Source organism: Ambystoma mexicanum, chromosome 7q (genome assembly GCF_040938575.1).
Source record: "Ambystoma mexicanum isolate Mex_15411 chromosome 7q, UKY_AmexF1_1, whole genome shotgun sequence".
Lineage (NCBI taxonomy): Eukaryota > Metazoa > Chordata > Amphibia > Caudata > Ambystomatidae > Ambystoma > Ambystoma mexicanum.
In genome coordinates, this window is record NC_090941.1 from 69116743 (window position 1) to 69143844 (window position 27102).

Sequence of the window (27102 nt, forward strand, 5' to 3'; positions counted from 1 at the left end):
ATTACATGTTTGCCAGTGCGGAATTAACGGTGCCGGTAGGACCGTACCAGCACCGTTTTCCGGACCAGCAAACTACGAGTTCTGTGGGTGGGTGCCGTTCCGCCCGCAAGGTCTCACCACAGAGATGCACGGAAACACCGGCACCATTACGACATGCATTTACCGCACCACCGGGACTCTAATGCCCCGGTAATTCCGGCAAGTCCGGCACCGAGAATTCACTATAGGTCCTGCGGCAGCCTGCCGGGTTTACCGGCACGGCTACCGCCAGACTCGTAATGAGGCCCTTAATATTTTTTCAGATTTTGCGATGAATCTGCCTTAGGATTTCCTCAAATACGTAGCCATAAAGAGAATGGCTCAAGTGTACATTCATCTTCCAAATAAGGGAGGCACCTGCAATTCTCCCAGGTTTCCGTAGCTCCTGAGGTCCAATCCATATTTAGCAGTGGTAATGACTTTTGTGATGTATATTTTTAGAATTAGTTCAATAGGTCAACATTTATATGTATTTGCAAAGCGAAAAACACACCAATAGCCTGGGCCATACTATACGCTTGATTCATACAGTGGTTAGCACTTGATAAAGAACTGGTAAAAATCATTCCTAGCTAATCATACCAACTAGATTTAGTTTGATACTCTTCACAAAAAAGGAAGGAGAGGATTCAGCTCGCCTGTTAGAAAATTGGTCTGACATATCATTACAGTCGATTTACTAATGTTAATTTCCAGCTCCAAACTGTTCATAAAGTTAGTGCAAAAATCAATGAGCTCTTGTAGAGCACACGGGGTCCTGTCTATCAACACAGTATCATCAACATAGACCAGGATGGGTACTCATAAATTACCAAAATGTGGTACATCTGCATTACAAGCTTCCAGGGTCGGCATTAGCCTGTTGACATATAATGAGAACAGGATCAGAGCCATAACACAACCCTGCCTCATACTAGTTTCCTCAAGGAACCACTCTGTCATGGCCATGGGCCCCAGAACACAGAAGCCACACCATCTAGTGACAGGGGCAATGGGTCACTTGGCTCACCTATGTCCCTTTGGGACTCATAAACACAGGGCCCCTGGCTGGACTCATATAGAGATGTGAGCAGGAACACTTTATTTCAGTGCAGGAGTGCTTTTATTTTACTTCAGTGCTGGAGTGCTTTTATTTTACAAGAACGTTCCAGGTGCTGGAAGCCTTTATTCCAGAGAACATCCCCATGTGTTGACTCATCGGACGTGGCTCCTTAGGCCTGGTCTTCAGGTGCTGACTCATCGGGTGTGGCAGGGTGTGGCAGCAGGCAGGTCAGAGCTACTGGGCGTGGCCGGGAACAAGACTATATAAACCCACCGATTCCTCAAGCAAACGCTTCGATGTTACTTTGCACCTCTGTGCAACATGACGCTCACTGCCGCCTGGACCAGCTACTTACCTTGTGATCCTGCAACAACAGCATCCTTACCTGGACCCTGGCTCGCATCTCACAGCAAAGCTCCATCTTCTTGGCAGATCCCGAATCGATGCCGCAGCACCTGCGCTCTCTGTCCCATGAAGCCGAAGTCCTGAAATGCGAAAAGAAGACAAGACAAGGTCAGAACTCCCGAAAACACCCAACCCAGGGTCGTGCCGCATTTAAAACCCAACATGCACCCTAAGACACCATTAAAGGCTACTGACCAGCTGTCGGACCATCTCAGCCCCTCTCCTCCGTACTGCCAGCTCTGCTTCTTCTACCGCAGCTACCGCTGGCACCGCTACACCACCTGCAAGGGGAGAGAGCAGAGAAAAGAGACATTACATACAAAGGACAGAGAACAAACTTTACAAATACAATTACAACAGTCGGAAGACAAGCAGGCAAGTGGAAACAAGGGAAACACTTACCCACAAGAGAAGTGGACTAGTCGCAGCTGGCCTGGACCTCCATGACAAGGGACCAGTGAAGGAACTTGGTTCCCTTCAACAAGCGCCCCTGCCAGAAGCAGCAGGACGTTGAGCTCATCATCAACATTTAGCAGGTGAGCCTCAAGGGTAGTGCAACCCCATGGAAGCCACATCCAGGGAGAAGAGGTCTGTAGAAGGGGACAGGGACCACAGGCTGCAAACTCATACGACCCCCCTTATAGTCACGCAGGAACCGCACTGCTCATCACTGCAGTTCCCCACACAGACGCAGAGGGAGGAACACACAAGAGGGGTTTCATCCCTGGGAGGGCTACGACTGTGGCCCAACGCCTCCGCAGAGACCAGGTGAGTATAACACACTCAGTGCAGTGCCTATTTCTACCAATTGAATTGTAACACAAGCTCTAAGGCTGTGATGAATAAGTGTCAGTATTTGGATAAGGTCATCTAGACAATCATAATTCCCAGAATTCCGGCAGATTTTTAAAAAGTTCGATGGGTATACCATCAGGCCCAGAGTACCGACCCACCGTTTGTTTATTTAAAGCAACTCTTACTTCTTCCAAAAATACTTACACATTCATGGATCTTGTCTCCTTCTGGCCAGATTCCATGGTCAACCTGGAAGGATTTGCTTTATAGAGATTACTGAAATGAGACAGTTCTCATTGTGCCCTGGACCATAGTTAACAAGGTCACAAAACATTCTAGAGTTGTTTAGGGCCACTGCTAGGGCTAGTTCTTCCCAGGTTACTTCACTTACAGAGGCTGTTCATTCAGCAATCATTATTTGATATTCCTTGCAGGCTTCTGCTAGAAGTGCTCTAATGCTGGTAGGGGATTTCAGGGGGAGGAGTGCATGTTATTTTGCCCTATGACGATTAGCGTCAAACCATGAGCTCTTATTATTATCATTTGTATTACCCCCCCCTCTTCCATGAACAACATCCCTGAGACAAGACAAATAATAACTGGTTAAAGACTCAAAATCCCAGTTGGTAACATAGAATCATCCAAGGTTGTCATGAAGACCACGTAATTAGATCTAATTATATTTTACTGTATTGTTTAACCCTTAGCCGCAATACATCTAATTACTTTCTTGGATGAAGCCAACATAATATTATCAGTATGTGGTAGCAACGACTTAGAATTGGTGAACGACCATAGTACATGTAAGAAAATAGCAAAGTGTTCACTGTATAAATCAGATAGTACTATAAAATCTAGGAGGTGGCTCCACTTAGATACGGACATACAAATGTAATCTATGGGGGATTTACCATGATGACCATGGAATGTATAGTTATCAGGACAATCGTTGGGATGTCAACCATTAGCTGTTCTCATTCCCCATCCCATTAGTTGAGAGAAGATTTTTAGACCCATTGAGCACATACGTGAATCAATCACCAGGGATCGAGAGATGTTAAGTGAGACATCCTCTCTGTCATCAAATAGATTGTAATCGGGTCCTTAACCAATCTTAGCATTGGAGTTGTCCCCCAAAATAAGCCAATCAGGCCTAACAATAGTAGGATCAAGGAGTGGTTGTTTAGAGTTTCCTTTGGGCAAACTAATATAAAAATGTCCTATATAGAAACCAGAGGAATCAGAGTTCCCAAGAATTAAAAACTGAACAAATTCAGAAGTTAAAGGAAGAATTTTTTAACAGGACACATAGACATACTTAATGAAAATAGCCATTCCCCCATATGCACGCCCCCTTTGTTTTCAGTGTCACGAACTTCAAAGATAACTTAACCAACCGTTGAATACAATATCGTTAATGACCCCTGTTTCTTGTAATAAAATAATATCAAACTGTGCCAATTTAAAAATTACCTCAGGATTATCAAATTTGTTTTATAGCCAGCAATATTCCAAGAAATAAGGTTGCAATGGCTTGTATGTTCCTTAGGTTGCAAAGGCTCTATATCGATATTGGTTGCCACTGAGGGGGAATTGAATACAGAAGAGGTTGGTGAAAGTCAATCGATCTCTTCCAAGGAGCACAGAACTTCAAACCTATTCACATTGGGGGGTACAGCAGTAGTAGGCACAATTCCTGGACATTCTTTCCCCAGTCATGAGGATCCGCCTGAAACCTGCCTTCAAGTGTAACACCTGGTATGACTCTGGAATCGCAGCCCTGAAACGCAAGTGCAGAGCTGCGGAACGGAAGTGGCAGACCTCTGGCTTACCCTCTGACAAACTGGCTTGTGGCCTGCTCCAAAGACAATACAGAATTTCCATCCACTCCAAGAAAAAAGTGCCACATCCAAGCGCGGGCCTCTGGTGCATCCAACAACATGGCAGAACGCCTTCAAATCTGCAGGGAATTAGCCAACCCTTCCGACGTCTGCCCCTCACCACTCCCCTCCCAAGCCCTCTGCAATGCATTGGCCACTCACTAAACTACTAAAACTCTGGACATTCTGAGCACCATCGCTTCCCCTTCCCCCAACCCCTCTTCCAGCACCTTACCTCCTATGGCTTTCCACCCTCCCTCCTGCTCTCTCTCCTCCTTCTCCCCTGTCACACCTGATGAGGTCATCAGAGTTGTCTGCTCCATTAAGGTTTCCTCCAATCAGGTTCCCCCTGCTCCTCCAGTAGCATTAAGGACAACATTGGTCCCCTTGCCCATGCACTTGCTGATTTCTGTGACCACTCCTTTGCCACTGGATCTTCCCCTCCTCCCTTAAGCACTCCCTTGTGCGCCCTCTCCTGAAAAAACCTTCAGCAGACCCCACCTGCCCAGCCAACTACTGCCCTATATCTATCAACCCCTTCCTTGTGAAACTCCAGGAGTAACTGACCTTCCCCAACTTACTTCTCACACTGGATGTGTTGGCGGTCTCCACAACCATCAATCTTGATTCTGAGCATCCAGAGGCACGGAAACTGCTCTTCTGGACACCCGTGAAGAACTGTTCGGATCTCTGGAATCTGACTCTCCATCTGTTCTCATTCTACTTGATCTCTCCTCTGCCTTTGACACGGTCAACCATTCCATCCTCATGAAATGGCTCCACGATACCCTGGGCATCTCAGAGCTGGCACTGAACTGGCTGACCTCCTTCCTAAGTGACCGCCCATCCCAGGGTATTCTGGGCACCTTCTCCTCCCCTGCCTCTTTCTCTGCGTGTGGTGTCCACCAGGGCTCCAACCTCTCCCCGTGGCTCTTTAATATGTACCTTGCTCCACTGGCACTCCTCTTCTCCATGTTCTCTCCTAACTTCCAGTGCTACACAGATGACACATTACTTTTCTTCAAACTACCCGCTGACCCCCTTCTTCCATCATCCGGTAGTGCCTATCTGCCATCCAGTCCTGGTGCACTTCCAACGATCTCTGCCTCAATACCAGCAAGACTTTGATCCTTCCTATTGGGACCCCTGCTCCTTCCTTCTTCCCCTCACTCTGGCCATTGTAAGGAAGGCATGGTATCAAAGTAAGACTGGCACAAGTGATCACAGTTCAAGAGTATTTATTGAACGTTATCAGGTGTGTGATAAACACCTATCTAAATCTAAATCTAAAGATGGGAGCAAGCTACGACCATCAAATAATAATAATGCAGTCCTAGTGGAGTTTTGTCAAAATAAAAGGGCTTATACTAAAAATCCTATTGCCAATCCTTCCGCTAGTTTACAAATAGTGTGGGGAAATGTTCATGAAACACGTGTTCACAAAATATTAAGTCAGGATGTTCAGGCCATTGCCCTCTCTTCCCTATGTTTTCAGCACAGGGCAAGGTGGTTCACTCGAGCATTGCACACTCCGGGCTTCTTTGGGACAAGGACACAACTCTATTACAAGCATCAGGGCCCTCTATGCCCAAGTCTCTTAAGTTATCAAAATGTCTCTTGGTCCAGAGGGCCTGATGTATCAAACAAACAAATACATTCCTTTCCAAGTATTCTAGTAGGGAGGTTCACTCTCCACCCTGGATCCCCCTCAGCTGGGCCCAGATCCCTTTTGTACCACTATCTTTTCTCGGGTGACTCATGGTTCATCCGGAGCCCCCTCCCTCGGGCTCAGATCCTTTTAACACAATTAGTCTTCTTCAATCAGGCTCGGACCAATTGCAGGTCGTATATCTTTTCTCGGGTGACTCACGGTTCAACCCAGATCACCCTCAGCCAGGCTCAGATCCCTTTTAACACAATTAGTCTCCCTCAGTCGGGCTCGGACCAATTACAGTTCGTATTAGCTATTGAAGACTTTCAAATGTGCACAGGATTTGGCTTGACCCGTTGCAGGACCACTTTGATTTCACAGTTCATAATTTTACACTCTCAGTTGGATACCAAAAAGAGACCTTTGAATGAGTACCCACGTGGCTCCAGACCACTCTGTATATGGCATCTACCTTGTTTTCAAATGTTCAGTCACTCATTGGATATTCAATTATATTCACGTTGCTCATCACATATGCCTTGCACTCTGTTCTTTTCAGATTTCTTCATACAATGTTGCCACTTGCAACTTTGGTTCTAACACAGACCGGTCTGCTATCAGTCTCCCCGACTCACCGGCTGTGCTAACTTTACTGAAGCGGCTTTGTTGTAGGTACCATGGTGGCAATCGCTCCTGCCCGCCTCGGCTATCGATGCAGGAGAGCCCCGGGTACCTTCGACACACAATGCCTCTATCTATAGCTTTAATTCCTGGTCTTATGTTTCTCATTCTCGAGGACTCATGAAATAGCGGTTTCCTTCCTTTGAAAAGGCCAAGGGAAATTCCCTCCTTGCAACCCGTTCTGGTCTTGACACTTTTCTCCTCATATTAAACTGCCATCTCGGAAATGCTGTTTCCTCGTGTGTTTTGCCTTGCTCAGAGTGTGCTTTCGTGCTCCGTCTTTTATCGGTGTGGGGAAGTGTGTCATTATCGGTAATTGCTTGATTCTGCCTGACCCTTGTGTTGGGACATGTCAGATATACGGCTCTGGTGTTAGTCCATTGTCGCTCACAGTGAACTGTCCGTGAGAAAGTGTTTGTGTAGGAAAGGGAGGTGGGGGGGCTGAATTCCCAGATATCCTTCCTGGTAGGATGGGGAAAAGGTGTTATTGGGAAGGCGATAGCGCGTCTCACCCTCTGGTGTCCCACTTCCACTCCCCAAGGACCCCTCATCCAGGGGTCCCACACTCGTCCACCTCCAGGAACTGGATCCAAAAAAGCGATGGTCATGTCCTGGCCACCTGAATGAAAGATCCCCTGGGACTGGCGGGTGGGACACCTTCAGGTTTCTCACACCATCCTCTATGGGCCCTTCTCCTTCATCTGAAGCCAGAAACCTTGGAGTCATCTTCAACTCCTCTCTCTCTGTCATGATGCCTAACCAGACATCTCAGATCAACACAGGCACGGCCTGGACCTGTAGCGTTGCTAGCTGGGGCCAGAAGAGTCTACAGACTGTTTGTGTGGCTCAGCGCCACTTCCATGATGGCTCCCAGAACCGGCCATCAGGTGGAAAGTAAGAAGGCCTCTGGTTTTCCACACAACACTATCCATGGTGGTCTAGTGTTGCAGGGTGCAGCCCATCGCTATATAAGCCACGCCCTGGGCCACAGCCAGCGCTTAGCGTTTTCCTTGGATGCTCTCAGGCAGCGTACCGCTTGCCTCCTGCTCCAGCATCCACGTGGTGTGGATTCATCTCATCCAGTATTGGCTTGCGTATGGGTGCTCACTTGCCATAGCCTGACTCGTGTCAGGTCTTGTCCCTTCAGCCTCCAGCGTGGCAGACTCCAACGCTGCTCTGCCATACTTTCAGCCTCCAGTGCTGCGGCCTCCAGCACAGCGGACTTCAGCGCGGCTCCTCCTCAGTATCTACAAAGCGCAAAGAGACTTGGATAAAGCAGACCTCCACGCTACCCCTCTGCCCCTCCCACCGCAACCGTACTTACTGGGATTCTACATTCTGGACACACCGAGGAAGCTTCACACGCAGCACGGCATGGCAGATTCAACCTGGTAGCAGCTCCGGACCTGGAGAAGTAAGAAAGAGACATTAAACACATTGACCAGAACTTTTGCTGTAACGCATGCAATACAACGCGCTCTAGGACACAAACCTTCATAGTTGAACAAGCACAATCAACGAAGAGTGGCTGTCAAAACTGTTGATGCACTGCAAGAACATTACTAGTGGCAGATTGGCCTCACACCTACACACCTATAAAGACTTTCACCCAAAAGCACCTAAGTGCGACACAGCAGGTCTGGGCCTCTGATCCAGTGAAGGAACTGGAGAGACTTCATCCTTGTGGTGTTATCACGGTGAGCAGGGGTTTAAGACCCATCAGTTGGGACATTCTGTCGCTGGGGAGGTTGTGGGACCGTGGCAGTGCAGTGGTTTACGATTCCTATTGTGTGCCTGTCCTAGGGTCCGTCCTAAGGGATCCTGAATCATCTAAGCAACCCAAACCATCAATATCCAAACAACTCCCAAACACACCGTCCGCTGGGCATTTAGCCTTACAGTGTACCGAGGGGGAGGGAGTGTTTTGGACAATCAGCATAGCCGAATCCAGCATCACACATCCACAGTCCAGACCACACACTCCTGCAGGGCCCCACAGGTAAGCGTTACACTCTCCTTCCTCCCTCAAATTCAGGACATTGCCAAGAATTCCCACTGTTAACTCTTCCTCCCCAAAGGATTTCTCCCTTTTCTCACTTTCACCCAGAAGCTTAATGTCACCCAAGCCCTAGTTCTCTCTAGGCTTGACTACTGCAATAGCCTTCTCCTGAATCTACCCTCTTCCTCTCGGTGACCCCTTCAGCTAATCCAGAATAGGGCAGCAAGACTTATCCTTGGCCTCACGCCCAGGGACTGCATCTCTCCTGCGCTAAAAACTCTTCTCTGGCTCCTGGTTGTTGCACGGATTAAATTCAAATCCCTCTGCATTATCCACAACACTGTCTGGGGCCGGGGACCACCCAATCAGCAACTTGCTCTTACTAAATACTCTTCCTCTAGACCTCTACGTTGCTCTGGTACCAACTCTCTGTGTGTAAAGCGTTTTGCTTAACAGAGGGCGGACAATCTCTTTCTTCAGCTGGCTCCCTCTCGTGGAACAGCCTCCCCCTTCCTATTCATCTTGAGCTGGACCGCCTCAAATTCCGGAAGCTCCTCAAGACTTTCCTTTTCACCTCCTCCTTCCCTTCTTCCCTCCTCTGCTAATCTCACAGTCGCTGTGATTGATGACCAGGGCCCTTATGTGTATTTCGGGGCCCTGTCCTCCCACACCCAATCGCCTCAGCCTCTGCCTACACACAACACACTTGCCTTGGCTTGGCACCTACTGGTCTACGCCACTGTAGGCCTGCACTTACCTTCTTATTGCAGCTCAACGCTCCCTAGCAATTACTTTATAGGTATTTACATCTGCTGCTCACCCACGAGCACGGACATTCCAGCATTTACGCCAATCTCCTCTTCCCCTCTTCTCTCTCTGTACTTGCACGTTCTGAATACTCACAAGGCCTAGTAGGTTTGTCTTTATCCTCCAGTGTATAATTGTTTTCAATCCCATGTTCCCTCCCTGCTGCCCTGTGAGCACTTTAAAACACAATTTACTTGTTGTATAAGCGCCTAACAATAAATAAATACATAAATATGCCATATTCTTGGACCTGCATGTTGGATTGTTCCTTGGAAGAAAGGGCTGATGAGTGTACCATACATTTAGAAGTGAGATTTAAGTCCAAACGAGTGTGTTTCACCAGACCTCCTGATTACATGGTTATGCCGAACAAGAGGGGTGTTGTCAGTATGTCAACAAGACAGGGGAAAAAGGCAAAGGTACTACATTGACTCTACTAGATAATGCATTCAACATTAAATTAGAATGCAGTACATATTATAATAAGCAGGGATTAGCAAATGTAACAACTACACTGTCTCCATCAAAGATCGTCTGTCTATTCTCAATCCATTGTGTTCTTCGCGTCATTGAAATATCTCTGGGATTGATTTTTGGACCAAAAATCCTTGTGTTCATCCAGTGAGATACTTAATTTAAGAAAGATATTGTAGGTTCGGCTGTATTACTCCTAAGGGGTTCTACTTGTACTAGGACACACGCCAAAGTAATGGATTCCAGTAGAAGAGAGAGCAAACTACCAGAGCCAGTACTAGGCAATAACGACTCCAAAGACAAGCGATTTTCCTTGAGTTGTGGATGTAGGAAGGGCTTATTGACTTTGCGCAGTCAACCAGTACCAATTTCAAATTTACAAGTGTCAATTCCAGTACTAGCAGTAGGGGATACTGTTTTTAATTTAGTCACAAGAGACCTAGTCAGGTTGTCGAGGATCACTAATGTGTTCATCACAGAGGACTTAAAACATTAAAAAAAAATCTGTTAGAGATTTAAACATGTGACCCAGCACAACAGCTCCTCCTTCAGGACTGACTAGCCTGTGGCCGAAAAACTCCCTAAATATGTCCTTAAGCTGTAACATAACAGCATCTTCAGAGGCACAAGAAGAAGGCGGTATGGTTAATGGAAGGTCAGCGGGTGGAATTGTAGCACAGGACACACTTTGGTTCCCCATGGAAGAAGCAGAGTCCACAGGAGCAGAGCAGGTAGACAACACAGAAGGGGGAATCCGGTTGAGCAATGGCAACAGTCACACTCTTTGAAATTGTACCAGTGAGACAGGTCACTAGGTTAAGCCAACCGCCACACAGCAAGACCGAACTTGCAGCTAATATGTTATTCTCAGTCTCTAATTGATTCAAGACTGCGTGAGGGGTCAATTAGATAGGTCGGGTAACACTGGCATCACTACATAGCCTGACCCTCTGCTTTCTATATAGGGCCTTTTTGGTTGCAGATATTTGTTGCTTGATCTTACCACAGATAGCTTTAAGGTAAGCGTCCATTGAGCCATTAGCACGACCAATAGAACTAAGTACAGCGGTTCTCTTAGGCTTCTTTCCCTCGTTTGAGGATAGATAGATATATCGAAGCTTTGCATGTTGTCATGTTAGTAGCACTCACGGCTAATGATATGTCAATATAAACAGGAACTACTAAAGTGAAAAATTAGAGACAAAGATACTTCTCGCACAGCTACAAGGAGTTCAGCCCACCACACCGGCCGCACCAGCCTGATGCCTGGCTCTGCTTGGTCTGCGCATCACTGCGGCTTTGCTGGCAATGGGATGACGTGCCTCCAGGTGAGCACAATGGTACCAATACTTCCAAGCAGAGAGGGAGTGTGGATGTCAGTGAGGGGCTCCCTCCTAAACCCGACTGTGCTTTGTCTGTGCTTCTTATTTTGACATTTTTTGGTTTAACATATAATGAATTGTGTTGTTTGTGAAACATACATTTTCTAAATGTTTTATGGGTTTTTATTATTAATTATACTTAAAAGATTTATAAAAGTTTTTTTGTCTTCTTATCTTCTTTTAATGTTGATGTTTCACCTATAAAAAAGAAGACATGTTAAAATATAAAATGTTGTGCTAGTGGTATATATGGTACTGTAGTGCCTACAGTTGTATTGACATTTTGTATATTGTGCTAACTATGGACAGCACGCTAGTGGCTTTATGCATATTGATATTACTTTAGCATTAGAAACATGTGAATGTTGTGTATACATTTGTTGAAGCTATGCAGCATAATAAGCGTATTGACTCATCCAACTGTTTACTGTACACACCTTTACATTACAATTGAAAGGACATTCATGCTACAGCTTAAATCTGTATTAACATTTTGTATCTAATACTATTTATAGTACGCTTATGCCTACCTTAGTATTTACCTTTGTCATCTTCTTTTAATGTTTTACCTGTAGAAAAGAAGACATGTTACAATATAAAATGCTGCACTGTTTACATTATACACCTGTATGTTTTGTCTGTATGGACATTTAAAGGTACTGCTTACATTTATATTAACATTTTGAATATATTGGCATGCATAGTACACTAGTGCCTAGTTTGGTATTAACATATTTGGTATAGTGCTATTAATTATACGCTAGTAGCTACCTAAGTTTTATTTTTATTTAGCAATTGATAGGTAGCAATTTTGTTGAAGCTATGCAGCATTTGAAGCATGCATAGTATTGACATTTTGTATATAGTGATATTCATTATATACTAGTCCTTGATTTGGATTACCATTTTGTATACAGTAATATTAACAGTATGCTGGTGGGTACATTGGTATTTTTTATTTAGCATGACAAATATAAGTAAGTACACCCATATGTTACAATTGTAATGATATTACATGCTACCACTTACATTTGGATTCACATTTTGTATCTAGTACTATTGATAGTACTGTAGTGCATCCATTCTCTTGATAGTATGGTAGTGTGTACATTTGTATTGACATTTTGTATATTGTGCTATCAACAGCACGTTAGTGGCTGTGTTAGTATTGATTTTTATTTAGCATTAAAAACATTGTATTGATCTTTCTCAGCTTCTCTTAATGGGGAGGTTTCACCTACACAAAAAAGACATGTTACAATATAAAATGTTGTACTGTTTACTGTATAGACCAGTATATTTTAATTGTGAGGGCATTTAATGGTACTGCTTACATTCAGATTAACATTTTGTATATATTGGTATGTATAGTTATAGTACGCTAGTGCCTAGAGTGGTATATACAGGTTAGATATAGCACATTTTATGATATGCTAGGACCTACCTGCATATCTGTTTTAATTTAGTAGTCGAAAGATAACACTTTTGTTGAAAATATGCAGCATATGAAGCATATTGATTTGTCCATCTGATTACTGTTCACCTCTGTATGTTATAATTTTAAGGATTTTAGATGCTACTGCTTACATTTGTATGAATATTTTCTGTCTAGTAACATTTATAGTATAGTGCCTAGATGTGTGTTGACATTTTGTCTATAGTGCTATTAATACTATGCTAGTGCTTACATTTGTATTAACATTTGGTATATTGTGTTATGAACAGTACACAAGTGTCTACATTTGTATTGATGACATCAGATGCTACTGCTTATATTTGTATTAGCATTTTCTATTTAGTACTATTTATAGAACGGTAGTACCTATGATTTTGTATATAGTGATAATATTTATATGCTAGTGCCTTATTGTTATATATCATTATGAAATGAGTAAATAAAACTGTAGGTTTTCTTATTTACAATGTTCAAATTTAAACAATAGTTGCATTCAGTAGTAAAAGCCACATTTATAGAAAATTATTTATTAATCTAGCTCAGTTGAAGGCTCGAAAAGAGTGGTTGTTGACATTTTCACATTTGTTGTAGTAAAGTTATGCATTTTTATTTTAAAGTATAAAATTGTAAAAAGACAAGTTTAACATTATTTATGTAAAAACTATATACGTTTGTAAAGGGTACTTACTTTACATCCGCACTGGTCACTGGTTTCAATTGAAGTGATTTATATTAATAATAGGTGTGGGTGAATAAGTTACATTGGTATGTATTATTTGGTATGACTAATATAAGTAAGTACACCTGTATGCTACAATTGTAAGGATATTACATACTACCACTTACATTTTAAATCACATTCTTTATCTAGTACTATTGATGATGCTATAGTGCGTACCTTCATACTGAGATTGTGTATATATTGCTCTTGATAGTATTGTAGTGTGTACATTTGTATTGACATTTTGTAGATTGTGCTATTAACAGTATGCTAGTGGTTGTATTAGTATTGAATTAAAAGCATCATATTTACCTTTCTCATCCTCTCTTAAAGTTGGTGTTCCACCTATACAAAATAACAATATAAAATGTTGTACTGTTTACCGTATACACCTGTATGTTTTAATTGTGATGACATGTAATGCTACTTCTTACATTCATATTAACATTTTGTATATATAGGTATGTGTAGTATGCTAATGCCTAGAGTGGTATTTACATATTTGGTATAACGCTATTAATGATATTCAAGTAGCTACCTGCGTATCATTTTTTATTTAGCATTAGAAAAATAACACTTTTCTTGAAGCTATGCAGCATATGAAGCGTATTGACTTGTCCAACTGTTTACTGTTCACACGTGTATGTTATAATTGTAAGGAGATTAGATGCTACGCCTTACATTTGTATTAATATGTTCTGTCTAGTAATGTTTATAGTACAGTAGTGCCTAGATTTGGGTTGACATTTTGTACATAATGCTATTGATGCTATGCTAGCGCCTACCTTTGTATTGACGTTTTGTATATCATGCTATGAACAGTATGCAAGTGGCTACATTCGTATTGATGACAATAGATGCTACTGCCTACATTGTAGTAACATTTTCTATCTAGTACTATTTATAGAAAGGTAGTGCCTATAGTCTTATTGTAATTTTGTATTCAGTGATACTAATTAAATACAGCCAATTTAGAAATATTAGGGCCAAAAAATGATGATTTTTTTCCTATGGGAAAACTCCATGTTAAGTGAAGTTCAAAATGCGATCATAGTAAACATTTTTTAATCAATGAAGACGTTGATGTAGAAATCTGAAATACCACTCAGAAATATTTTCAGATGTTTCCATTCAAGCGTTCGGAAGTGATTAAAAAAAGTCATTTTCTGAAACATATAGAGACCTGTCTTAACCTTGACTAGGCCATCCGCTAGTGCATAATATATAAATACATATGCATTTTAGGTTAGAAATTAGATTGGACTCTGGTAAACCTTTACTAGGTTGTGCTGTTGTTGTATTTTAAGGACAAACACAGATAAGAAAACTGGTGTAAGGGTGTGCTGAAAGAGCTGTTTTACCCACAGATTTCTTGAGGCAAAGCCAAAGACGACCTTGCTAAAGAAAATTGCAACAAGCCGCAGCGCAGGAGCTTAAACGGATCAGTGTCTTTATTGAAAATGCTGCTTCCCTGTCTTCCTACACCTACTCTCCCTTGGTGCAACTCCTGGAGAGTCCGATAACACAGGGCCAAAACATTCAAGGAGAGACAGGTAAAGTGATTAATAGTGTCATAATTCAAACATTGGGGGTCATTACAATGCTGGCGGTAGGGATTAACAGGGCCGGTAGAGCTGCCGGCCCCTTTAATCCCCTACCGCCTCATTACGAGGTCCGCTCACGGGACCTGCTAAAGATGCCTGGTTAAACCAGGCGTCCTTAGCGTGTCCCGCGAGTGGTACAGCATGCTAACAATGGGCCTGTCATTAACGGGCCCGTTGTTAGCATGCTCCCCATTTCCATTGAGCCCTATGGGGGCTCGAATGGGAATGGGGATGCACAGGCTCTGGATTCCCTGAATGGGGAAATACCGGCCCTCCAAGGTCGGAATGGCCCGGTGTTTCCCCATTCAGGGAACCCGGACCCGGTACCCGGAATGGGGGTAGCCATTCTGCAAATAGCGGCATGGCTACCTCCAATGTTGTAATGACCCCCATTGTGTACTGTTTGCCTTGCCAGCCTGTGTGTGTCTCTTCCTCAGTGCATTCTTACCACCCCCCACTACACGCAGTATGTGCGTTCCCTCCTCAGATTCCATCACTCTCCTATCTTCCTTTCCCATGCCAATATTTCAGTTTATAGGCTGTTTTTACAGTGCCAACCTAACAGACAACATTTTAAAAAATGATAATTAAAAAAGCTATTTTTGATTTGTAACTTACAGCCAATAGTATAGTGCAGTTTCAAAGACAAATGCTGCATATATTCTTGATAACTACAGCATCTTCATCGAAAATCTTTTTGGTTGGGGCCACAACACGGCTTTGACACTGTGAAAGAAGTAGAGACAAGCTCTCTACTTGTACAAGCTCTCTACTTGTTTCTCCATGTCCTGGATATTTTGATGCAGAACCCCCAGATTACAAAGCCGGACATCCATGTAGAGAATCCACCAGTACAATCTTTTGATATAAGGTGAGAGACTAGGATCCCTATGGGTACCACTTACCATTTTGTGTATGACAAGGACAGGCAGAACCCATAGGGATCCCTGTAATGACAGCAAACATGTTCCAACCTGGCAGCCACTATTACTGATTAATGCTGTGCATGCATGCACAGTGATCAGAATGCATCTACCACCTTGGGTGGGTAATGACACAGGAACACAGATCACTCACATTTATGTCCCATCATCCAAGTACTTGGCTTCTAACCCCCACCCTGTTGTGTCTTTCTCAGTAAGAGATCCCAGTACACAGCCCAGTGAATGAATGGCGTTCCAACCTTCTCTTGTCTGTACTGTTCAATGTAGTCCAATGAATGCCCCTTCTCTTTGGTCTCACATGGGGGACATCTCGCCTGTGCCCTCCACTCCAACTGTTCTCTTGTACTCATTCCCAAGCAATATTCCGGCATTCTCTCCTGCTAGGCAGTTCTTGGTCTTTGCTGCACCTTGGGGTTTGGTTTCATTCACCCTGCCTTCTGGTAGGTTTCTGTCAACCAGCCTGGGGGTCAGGATTCTCTCACCCTGCATTGTTGACTCTAGTCTCTCACCCCGCCTTGGGGTTTGACTTCTCTAGCCCTGTCTTGGGGTCTCAGGTCTTGCACCCCTCCTTGTGGTTTGTTTTCACTCACCCCACCTTAGCGTCTAAGGTCTCTCACCACACCTTGGGGTTTTGTTTCTCTCACCCTGCCTTGGGGTATAGGGTATCTCACTCCGCCATTGGGGTTAGTTTCACTTACTCCACCATGGGGTCTTGGGTCTCTCACCCCACCTTGGGGGTTTTGTTGGGCATCGCCTCACCTCTCCCAGTTTCACCAGAACCACTGCATACCTCTGTTCTCTGGGCGGTGATCCTCAGGAGAGTCTGGTTGGTGGGCCAACACTGCACCACTTCTTCTGCTCCTTTCGGGTGTCATGTATCAGACGGTTTATAGTGATTATTTAGAATGTCATTTTTTCGAATGCCATTTTGTCGAAGCCAAAATGCCGAAAATAAAAATGTTGAATGGTTTTTTTTTTGTTTTTTTAAAATTCATACTTATTTTTACTAACAAAAAAAAACATATAACATTAAAAAAAAGACATTAGACATTTTTGTTTTCGGCAACATTTTTTTCGACGAAATGGCATTTGAAAAAAAGATTTCGACATATTAACTGGATACCGTATGAGACAGAGCTTGCCCTTTCTACCTACAGGCTTCCGAAAAGAACTTGGTGCCAGCATCTCGATGCACTGGTTGTCCTCTTCTCAGGCGGCGGGAGCTCCGCGTTGCTCCTCTGGGACCAGCCAAGTCGTGATCAGACGTATCTGTAATAATTATGGGAAATACTAGCCATCCTACCCTAAACTCAAGTATGGCTTATATTTAAAGCTTACAACTGCCACCAGGATAGTAACTCTCAAAATCATGAGGTTTTAGGCAGAGGTACAGATTTAAATGTAGCTTCTGCACTGTTGTGATTTGGCTGTCACAGCAGCTGTTAAACCAGGCCCCTGTGACCTTAGAACAAGCTCTCTTACTCTGGAAAGCTGCAGGAGACTGTTGCAGCAGGGCACATGTGTATGTTATGTGTTTGGCATGCAGCTTATGAATGGGGGGTCTCATCAGAAGGCCATTCTTTCTGAGATGGAATTACCTGAATAATTGTATTAATTAATACAAATAAAAAAGGCAGGGCATCTACAACCTTGCCAGATGGCAATTCTTCACACACGCCAGCCAAAAAGGTTAAAAACCACCCTCGAGGATGAGGTCAGGCTCATCCTCATGATGTGAAAATATTCTGTTGCCGTCTGCACTAGCATGTTGGGAATTAACACAGCAAGGGGGACTAGGGGTGGGTCACTGGCCTGTGCCTATACCCTAACGTTATTGCACAAAAAAGACAGGCCTAAATATTATTTATTTTAATGAATTCTTGTCATTGAGTACAACATAAATTGCCCTCCAACCGTATAACTATGCCCTCCTGTGGTGACTAGACCCTAGGTTGCACTGGTGTACCTCTTATCTAAGGTTAGGGGACAGAGAAAGAGACTTTCCCTAACTTATTTGGAGCAACAGAGGAAACATGATAAATGGCAAAGTTTAAAAACACTTCAATAGATGCTATGTACTGTGCCCCAAAGTGATGGAGGTCATACAGGATAGTTTTAATGATTTTTTAATTACCCTGTTTAGCAACCTCAGATCAAACTAAAAACAGAGGGGTAACTAAAAACAAGTGTCAGTATTTGAAGAGCTGTGTGCACCTGATGTTGTACAACAATGTTCCTATAGAGTGGTCTCCTTTGTACTAGGAGAAACACAGGAAGCACAAAAAAATGGCTGTCCGGTTTCAGTGGTGTGAACAAGTATAACCACTTTCTTCAGGGCTGTGGTGTCGTAGTGGGCACAACACACGAGTGCTGGGTCGAGACTGGTCTCTGCATCTGTATAGGGAAAAGGAACGGGGTCATGGATGGTTGACATTGAGAGACAGGACAAAGTGGTTGTTACTCTCCCTTAAACATCATCTGTGTATAGTGAGTTTAGTCATTATTGTTCCCCTTCTTACCCCAATGTGCAGTACCTGAGCCAGAAAGAACCTCGGCTCCCTCTGGGCATATCTGCCTCTCCAGTTGGACTGGTGAGTAGTCCAAAAATGCCTAACTGTCATACAATACAATATTAGACACTAAACAGTGGTGAAGGTCTTTTTTAAAATTAGAATTCTATTGCGTGCAAAAACACAGTTTGACTGTGCAATCTATCATGTCAGACGGAGCTCAAACGGGGACTGTGTCGCCCGCTTCCATCTGCCTGCAAAATCATCGATTCTTACCTTGCTACCATTTTGTCTGCTTGCAGAACACAGGTTGTTAAGACAGATTTCTGAACTCTGTCCTGGTGGCGCAGAAGTTCAGAAGGCCAACCTAATTACTTGGAACAGGGTAACCTCTGGACAAGCCAGACCAATCAAGGTAGCGATCGCGGCGGTCAAGACTAGGTCTCAAGAGGGGTGAGGGTGACTGAAAGCCCGCAATGAGCACACAAAGCAAGGACACTTACAAACTACTCCAAACAGGTGTTATATTAAAAATATATACACATTTATTCCAAGGCCTTTAAAACAATGACCGTAGCAAGAAATCACAATACAACTCTAATAAACCAACGCATACCATACCAATACAATATATATACAAATACAAACAAGTCTCAAGCGTTAGATGCACGAAATGTGTAGTCCACCTAAAAGGGAAGGAAAACAGGCAGTGCGAAATAATGCTTAGACCCAGTCCGCCTTCAGAGGCACCTAACTAAAAGGAAGTCCGAGCCCTACGAAGAGTAGAGCCTTGTGCTCAAAAGTACCTGCACACGCTGGTGCCAACGGGCAAAAGGGGAGTCTCTTCGAGGGAAATCAGGCAGTTTAGTTTAGTGCACAAATGAAGAAGAACAGTGTTCCGCAACTCAAGCGCAGCCTCGACTGTGGGCAGAAGCAGAGCGCGAGTACGGAAAGGCGTGCTGTTTTGACACAGCGGGGAAAAGCTATGGGCTCCTGCAGGAGGGCGACCAGTTCCTAGCTATGCTACTCACCGGTCCCCGATGCAAGCAGACCCAGGCTTCTCCGCGTCAGTTTCAGTCGCTGGCAGGTTCATAAGAGCGGGGGACGTCTTGTTGTCGTGTTGAGTCTGCAGCAGCAGAGTTGAGTAAAAGACGTCCCAAACGAAGGAACCCGCACAGTTTGTTACCACACCAGGGCAACGGAGCGACCGTGTGTATCTGAGCCAAATGTACACTACTCACTTCAGACCTGGGAACGCCAAGTGTACGAATCGTGTGAGAGTGACAAGGACTCGAAATACTACACAACCTGGCGGCGGTTACAGAGCAAGACTCCTGTGTAGGCTGGTCAGTCTGCTGGATGGCCCAGAGACGCTTCCGAAGGCTTACTAGCAGGAGATGGTGAAGATGCCAAGAATAGCTGTCCCCGCTATTGCAAGGGTCGAAGTACCAGTACAGGCCTTCTGGTTCGATCAATGGTGAAAAGGGTTTCACAAGGCGACAGCAGTGCAGAGGAGCAGTCCTTCAGCAGGTCACCAGCGATTCCTCGGTTCAGCCTCTTGGTTGCAGGATACTTGGCTCCTGTATTCCTTCGCTCGTGAGAACTCAGGAGATCGACATGGTAGTGGTGTTTCCAGCCCCCTCTTATCCACGGTTCCCTTCGCGCCAAAACGGAGGGGACCCAATGGGAGATCCGCTCATCAACACTCACACCATTCGTGGACCTATCATGGACCACGGTGGTCCCAGGCATTCACACCACCCTAGACTCTCTGGCACCCAGGATGTGTATTGGGACCAGACATCCCAGCCCACATCCTGGAGGCACACACAAGGCATGTAGAAGCCTGCGAAAGCATCCGTGTTTCGCGGGAAAGTACATGCCCAAATAAGGAAGGCCCCGGGTCGGCTCGACCTGGGGAAGGTGAAGGGAGCAAGACGGTCAGCGGACAGGACAAAGAGCCTCGTGGTCTGGCCATTTTGGGGGCCAGGCCACCATTTTGGGTTAAGCGCGAGAAACGCGCTTAAAACGCCAAAAGGAGCTCAAAACACAAGAAACGATCGCTGCCACCATTTCCGTCCGTGAATCACTTGCACCGATCAGTTACAATCCTAAACGAGTATCTAGGGCCTGTAGAAGGCTAGAGACCCAAGAGAGCAGTAACTTAGCTTACAGTGCCCTCTTGTGTCATGTTGCACGAAAGCCGCAACATGATAAAAGAAACTACTGAAAACAGCGTTCCCCGGTACTGACTGACTTAAGGGCATGTCAGTTTCCCCGTAAGAAAGAAGCGAAAGCCCAGAGGAGTGCGGCAGAAGGCTGCACTTCTCTGGCAATGTCGAGAACAAGGTGAAAAACAACAGCAAAAAGTTTAGGGGTTGCCACATGGAAGGAAAATTACCTACAATTACGAAATCTTTCCTAACACTCGCCCCTCCCAGACTATGGACAGGGGGAACTAATCCACCCCTGGATGAGTCTCTTGTTCAGGTCAGTTAAACATTCTGGACAACCCATCAGCATTGCTATGTTGGACACCTGGCCTATGCTCAATAGTGAAGTCGAAGCCTTGTAGACTTATGGACCACCTAAGCAACTTTGGATTCTCCCCCTTCATGTTCATTAGCCACTTTAAGGGCTTATGGTCAGTTTGCACAGTGAAGTGGGTCCCATAGAGGTAGGGTCTCAGCTTCCTTAGGGCCCACACAACAGAGAAACATTCTTTCTCTACCGTGGACCATCTGAGCTCTCTGTCCTTAAGCTGGCGACTAATAAAACCAATAGGGTGTTCCTTACCCTTCTCATCTACTTGTGATAGTATAGCTCCTATCCCAGTGTCAGAGGCGTCGGTCTGCACGATAAAAGGTCTTTGATAATCAGGGGCCCTGAGGACAGGGGCCTGGCACAAGGAGTCTTTTAAGCCATTGAAGGCCTTCTCACACTCGTTGGTCCAAGTTACCTTCTTGGGTTTCTTCGGAGTGGTGAGGGCAGTCAAAGGGGCAGCTATGGTGCCATAGTCTGCCACGAAGTTTCGGTAATACCCCGTGAGTCCTAAGAAGGCTCTCACTTGGGTTTGTGTAGTGGGGGTAGGCCAGTCTTGTACTGCTTGTACTTTACTGGGTAGAGGCTGTATCCTCCCTCCACCTACTTCATGTCCAAGGTAAACCACTGAGCCTTGTCCAATCTGGCATTTACTAGCCTTTATGGTCAGGTGTGCTTTCTGAAGAGCCTGGAGCACAATCCCGAGGTGTTTCACATGGTCTTCCCAGGTGGCACTGAAAACTGCTATATCGTCCAGATATGCAAGACAGAATTCGTCCAACCCATTCAAAACATGATTCACAAGCCTCTGGAAAGTGGCAGGTGCATTTTTCAACCCAAACGGCATTACCCGGAATTGGTAAAGGCCGTCTGGAGTAGAAAATGCTGTCTTCTCCTTGGCATGTTCTGCTAAAGCTATTTGCCAATAGCCAGCAGTGAGGTCAAACGTGCTGAGGTACTTGGAGGCACCCAAAGTATCCACCAGCTCATCTGTTCGAGGCAAGGGGTGTGCATCTGTCTTCGTGACAGCATTCAGAGCCCTGTAATCCACGCAGAACCTCAATTCAGAAGTGCCTGCCTTTGGAACCAAAACCACAGGGCTGGACCAAGGACTACTATAGGGTTCAATCACCCCAAGGTCTAACATCTTGCTGACCTCGGTCTTAATATAAGACCGTACTTTGTCTGACATCCTGTATCCCCTACTTTTGGTAGGTACACTGTCTCCTGTGTCTATGTTATGTTTGCACCAAGGTGTCAAACCAGGCGACTGTGAAAACAGGGGGGAAAACTGCCTAAGCAAACTTTTCACCTCAGCCTGCTGATCAGAAGTCAGGTGAGGGGCCACTCGGACACCCTCAAAGGAGCTATCTGAAGGACCGCTTTGGAACAGGTCGGGGAGAGGTTCAGACTCCTCTTCCTCAACATCTGAAGCCAGTAGCAGTGCTGCGATTTCGACTCTTGGGACGAAAGCCTTCAGCCTATTCACGTGAAACACTTTTGGAGCCTGGCCAGGCCTTCCAAGGTCCACTAAATAGTTAACCTCACCCAGGGGCTCCACCACTGTGTAAGGGCCTGACCATTTGTCCTGTAAAGCTCGAGGCCTTATGGGATTCATGATCAGGACTTGCTGACCAGGTGTAAATGTCACGCTTACCTGATTCCCACTGAGGCGCAGGTCTGGCTTCGAGTGCTGATGCTTCTTCAGTGGTGAAGCGCAGGACTCTGAAGATGGACTGGAAGGGCCCCTCTACTCTGGTCTTTTCTGGCTCGCAGGAATATTCCCCTTAGGGGCTGGAAGGATGAGTTCTCCATCCTGCTTCTGATGCAGGGGCGCGTTGAAACCCAGTTACTTCACTGGATTGAGGTTTGATGGGAGTTTAAAATAAGCTTGACTATTCAGGTGAGGCGCTGTAAGAGTTCTGTTGCAAGTTCAAAAGTTCAAGCTTAATAATAATGTTCATTGTCTTATTGCAGCAAGCGCTAATGCTTCTGTCTTTTTTCCCCTTAGGGGCCGGGGTTCGGAATGCCGGAGATATGGCGCCGACCCAAAGTGAAACGTGCAGTTCCAGTAAATGACAGGTAAGTTCTGGATGAGCGTTCAGGTAATGTCTTTGCATTCGCTCATTCAATGTCCTTGTCTTTTTTCCCCATAGGGGCCGGGGTCCGGAATGCCAGGAAGCGGCAGGACCCGAAATGAAATGGGAATAACCCAACAGGTACGTTTTAGAAGGAAACTGAGCCTTTCCTATTCCCTTGCTTCTCTCATCTTGTTTTCTTGTCTTTTTCTCTCTAGGCTCTGAGAAGTGGGTGCGGATCCGGATGATCGCTGCTGAATATGGAGGCACCCAGGAAAGGTGAGTGAAATGCAGCGCTGCAGCGATCGAAGCGAAATGCTTTTAAAATGATGTCTTCCCTTTCAGGATCGTCGGTGTGATGTCTCCGTGATGCAGCTTTAGCTGGTAAGGTCTTCTTTCTCTCCAATTCTCTCTTATCTCCCTTTGCAGGCGACCCAGGATGCTGACAGGCGTGGCTGAAGTCCAGATGCAGGAGCAGACACGGTGAGCGTCCAGCTGCGAAGAGCAGAACAACGCAAAGCGTGAGTTGCTGATCGGGCGTGGTTTAAATAGCTTTGGAAGAAGTTCCAGGTATGTATCCTTCCACCGATCAGGTATGTATCCTTCCCCGACCACACCCAGGTGGAAAGTAGTCCCACAGGTAAAGTAGTTCCATTCAGGCCTCAAGAGGGCCTGGATGTAGCAGCATGGTCTGCATCAGGTAAGTGCACATTAAAACACTTGAACACATGTCTAGCTTTATGAGCCTGGCGCCTAAGGCGCCAGGACAGGGGTCTAACATGAGCCTGGCGCCTAAGGCGCCAGGACTGTGTCCAAAGGGCCCCAGCTTGGGCCCGCTGGCACTTCCGTGGGGGGAATGATGCCTGCCTCTGGGGTTGCTGGGTCGGACCTGTCTCCTTGGAGGTAGGCATCATGACAGTACCCCCCCTCAAGGACCCTCCCAAGGTTGTTCCCTCCGGGGGTTTTGGCTTGTTCGGAAATCTCCGGTGGAACCTTTGTATTAATCGAGGTGCGTGAACATGGTTACTAGGCTCCCACGATCTCTCCTGAGGTCCATATCCCTTCCAGTCAACAAGATAGAAGAGTTTTGACTTTAACACCTTGGAGTCTAAAATGTCTTTAACTTCGAATTCTAATTCCCCTTCAATTTGAACTGGGTCTGGAGGCTTGGACAGTCGGGTCCCTGGTTGTACTGGCTTCAAAAGTGATGCATGAAAAACTGGATGAATACGCATGTTAGACGGTAAATTCAGTTTAAAGGCCACGGGATTGATTATAGCCTTGATGGGATAAGGTCCTATTAATCTGGGATTGAAGGTTCGCGGGCCCTTGAGGGGTAAATGTTTCGTTGCTAGCCATACCTGGTCTCCTACTTGGTAAGGAGGAGTTTTACTTCGGTGCAAATCAGCGTTTTCTTTATACTTTTTCTTGGCTTGCTGTAAATGAGTTGCAGCTTCTTTGAAGGCTCGGGTTATTGTGGAATGCAGATGATTTACTGCGGGCATTTCCAGGGTCTAGGTCAGAGGTCCGAGGATGGTGACCATACAAAGTATAAAAAGGAGTTTGTCTGGTTCCAGAATGCACTGAATTGTTGTATGCATATTCTGCGATCCAAAGGATGTCTTTCCAATTTGACTCGGATTGGTGTAACATGCACCGAAGATATTGCTCGAGAGTCTGATTGGTTCTCTCGGTTTGTCCGTCGGTCTGGGGGTGGTGGCTGGTGGATAACCGCACATCTATTTGTGCTAGTTGGCAACACTTCTTCCAAAAATGGGAGATAAATTGACTTCCAAGATCCGAGAGTAATATGGAAGGGAAACCATGTATGCGAACTATATTCTCCAGAAATTCCTTACCAAGGTGGAAGCTGAAGGCAAGCCTTTTAAGGGATAAAGTGGGCCATTTTGGAGAATAGATCCACAATTACAAGGATAGTGTTGTAACCAGCACAAGGAGGCAGGTCAGTTATAAAGTCCATTGACAAGGTGTGCCATGGTGCCGGTGGAATATCCAAGGGTTGAAGTAGGCCGGCTGGCCTTTTCTTTTGACCCTTGTTTTGGGCGCAAATTCCGCAAGACAATACAAAAGACTTTCAGGCCGATTCATGGAATAATTAGCGCGGCGCAAGTGGCCAAAAACGTGCGATTCGCAGTGGAATAGCGAAAATCGCAGTGGAATAGCGAAAATCGCACGAAAAGCAGCGCACATCGATTCATGGAAGGCCGTGCGCGAGAAAACCATCGGACGTGCGATAAGAAAGTGCGCGGCGCACGTTGGCGCACAGGCCATCTAACGGCATGCGCCAGGTCACAGCGAAAATCGCACATAGCGCGGCGCACGCAACAAAAGTAGGCGGAACACGGGGCGTAACACTCGGAATGGGGAACAACTTGCCAAAATGTGGGCGTCACGGGGGAAGCACAGGGTAAAAGTGCGCAGAACGCCCACACGCTCGCCTACAACACGTATTCATGGAATAGAATAGGTCAAAAAAGCGCACGCTCAAACCAGCGCACAGGCACAAACACGACCGCCACAAGAAAGCAGGCGGTAGCGTCTCAGCGGCTGTAAGAAATGTGCGCCAAAAGGTGCGCCAACAAATAGCACCCATATACTGCCATGATGAATGTCCTATACTGTGGCCCTCCAGGACAAATGAGGTGCAAAGGGGTACCCACAAATACGGACACGCTGACAAAAAATACGTGTGCGCGGGAAGTCTCACACGCGATTTGGCCGGGTACGTGGATTTCAGGGGTGCGCGGGAAGGTCCACACGCGATTACAGCAGGGTACGTGCATTTCAGGGGTGCGCGGGAATTTCCACACGCGAATAGCCTGGCCGCGTGTATTTCAGGGGTGCGCGGGAAGTTCCACACGCGATTACAGCAGGGTACGTGTATTTCAGGGGTGCGCGGGAATTTCCACACGCGAATAGCCTGGCCGCGTGTATTTCAGGGGTGCGCGGGAAGGTCCACACGCGATTACAGCAGGGTACGTGCATTTCAGGGGTGCGCGGGAATTTCCACACGCGAATAGCCTGGCCGCGTGTATTTCAGGGGTGCGCGGGAAGTTCCACACGCGATTACAGCAGGGTACGTGTATTTTAGGGGTGCGCGGGAATTTCCACACGCGAATAGCCTGGCCGCGTGTATTTCAGGGGTGCGCGGGAAGTCCCACACGCGATTACAGCAGGGTACGTGTATTTCAGGGGTGCGCGGGAAGTTCCACACGCGAATAGCCTGGCCGCGTGTATTTCAGGGGTGCGCGGGAAGTCCCACACGCGATTACAGCAGGGTACGTGTATTTCAGGGGTGCGCGGGAAGTTCCACACGCGAATAGCCTGGCCGCATGTATTTCAGGGGTGCGCGGGAAGTTCCACACGCGAATAGCCTGGGCGCGTGTATTTCAGGGGTGCGCGGGAATTTCCACATGCGAATAGGCTGGGCGCGTGTATTACAGGGGTGCGCGGGAAGTCCCACACGCGATTACAGCAGGGTACGTGTATTTCAGGGGTGCGCGGGAATTTCCACACGCGATTTGGCTTGGTACGTGTATTACAGGGGTGCGTGCGAAGTTACACACGCGATTAGGCTGGGTGGGTCCTGTCACCCTCGACGGCCCCTGCAGGCAGCCCACAAAACAGGGGACTACCCTGCACACCTGCTCATGTCTCCCACCATCCCCACCCCCCCAGTCACCAGGGGTACCCTCCACCAGGCCCCCACTCATGTCTCCCACCACCCCCACCCCCCCAGTCACCAGGGGCACCCTCCACCAGGCCCCCAACCATGTCTCCCACCACCCCCACCCCCCAGTCACCAGGGGCACCCTCCACCAGGCCCCCACTCATGTCACCCACCACCCCCACCCCCCCAGTCACCAGGGGCACCCTCCACCAGGCCCCCACTCATGTCACCCACCACCCCCACCCCCCCGCCACCAGGGGCACCCTCCACCAGGCCCCCACTCATGTCACCCACCACCCCCACCCCCCCAGTCACCAGGGGCACCCTCCACCAGGCCCCCACTCATGTCACCCACCACCCCCACCCCCCCAGTCACCAGGGGCACCCTCCACCAGGCCCCCA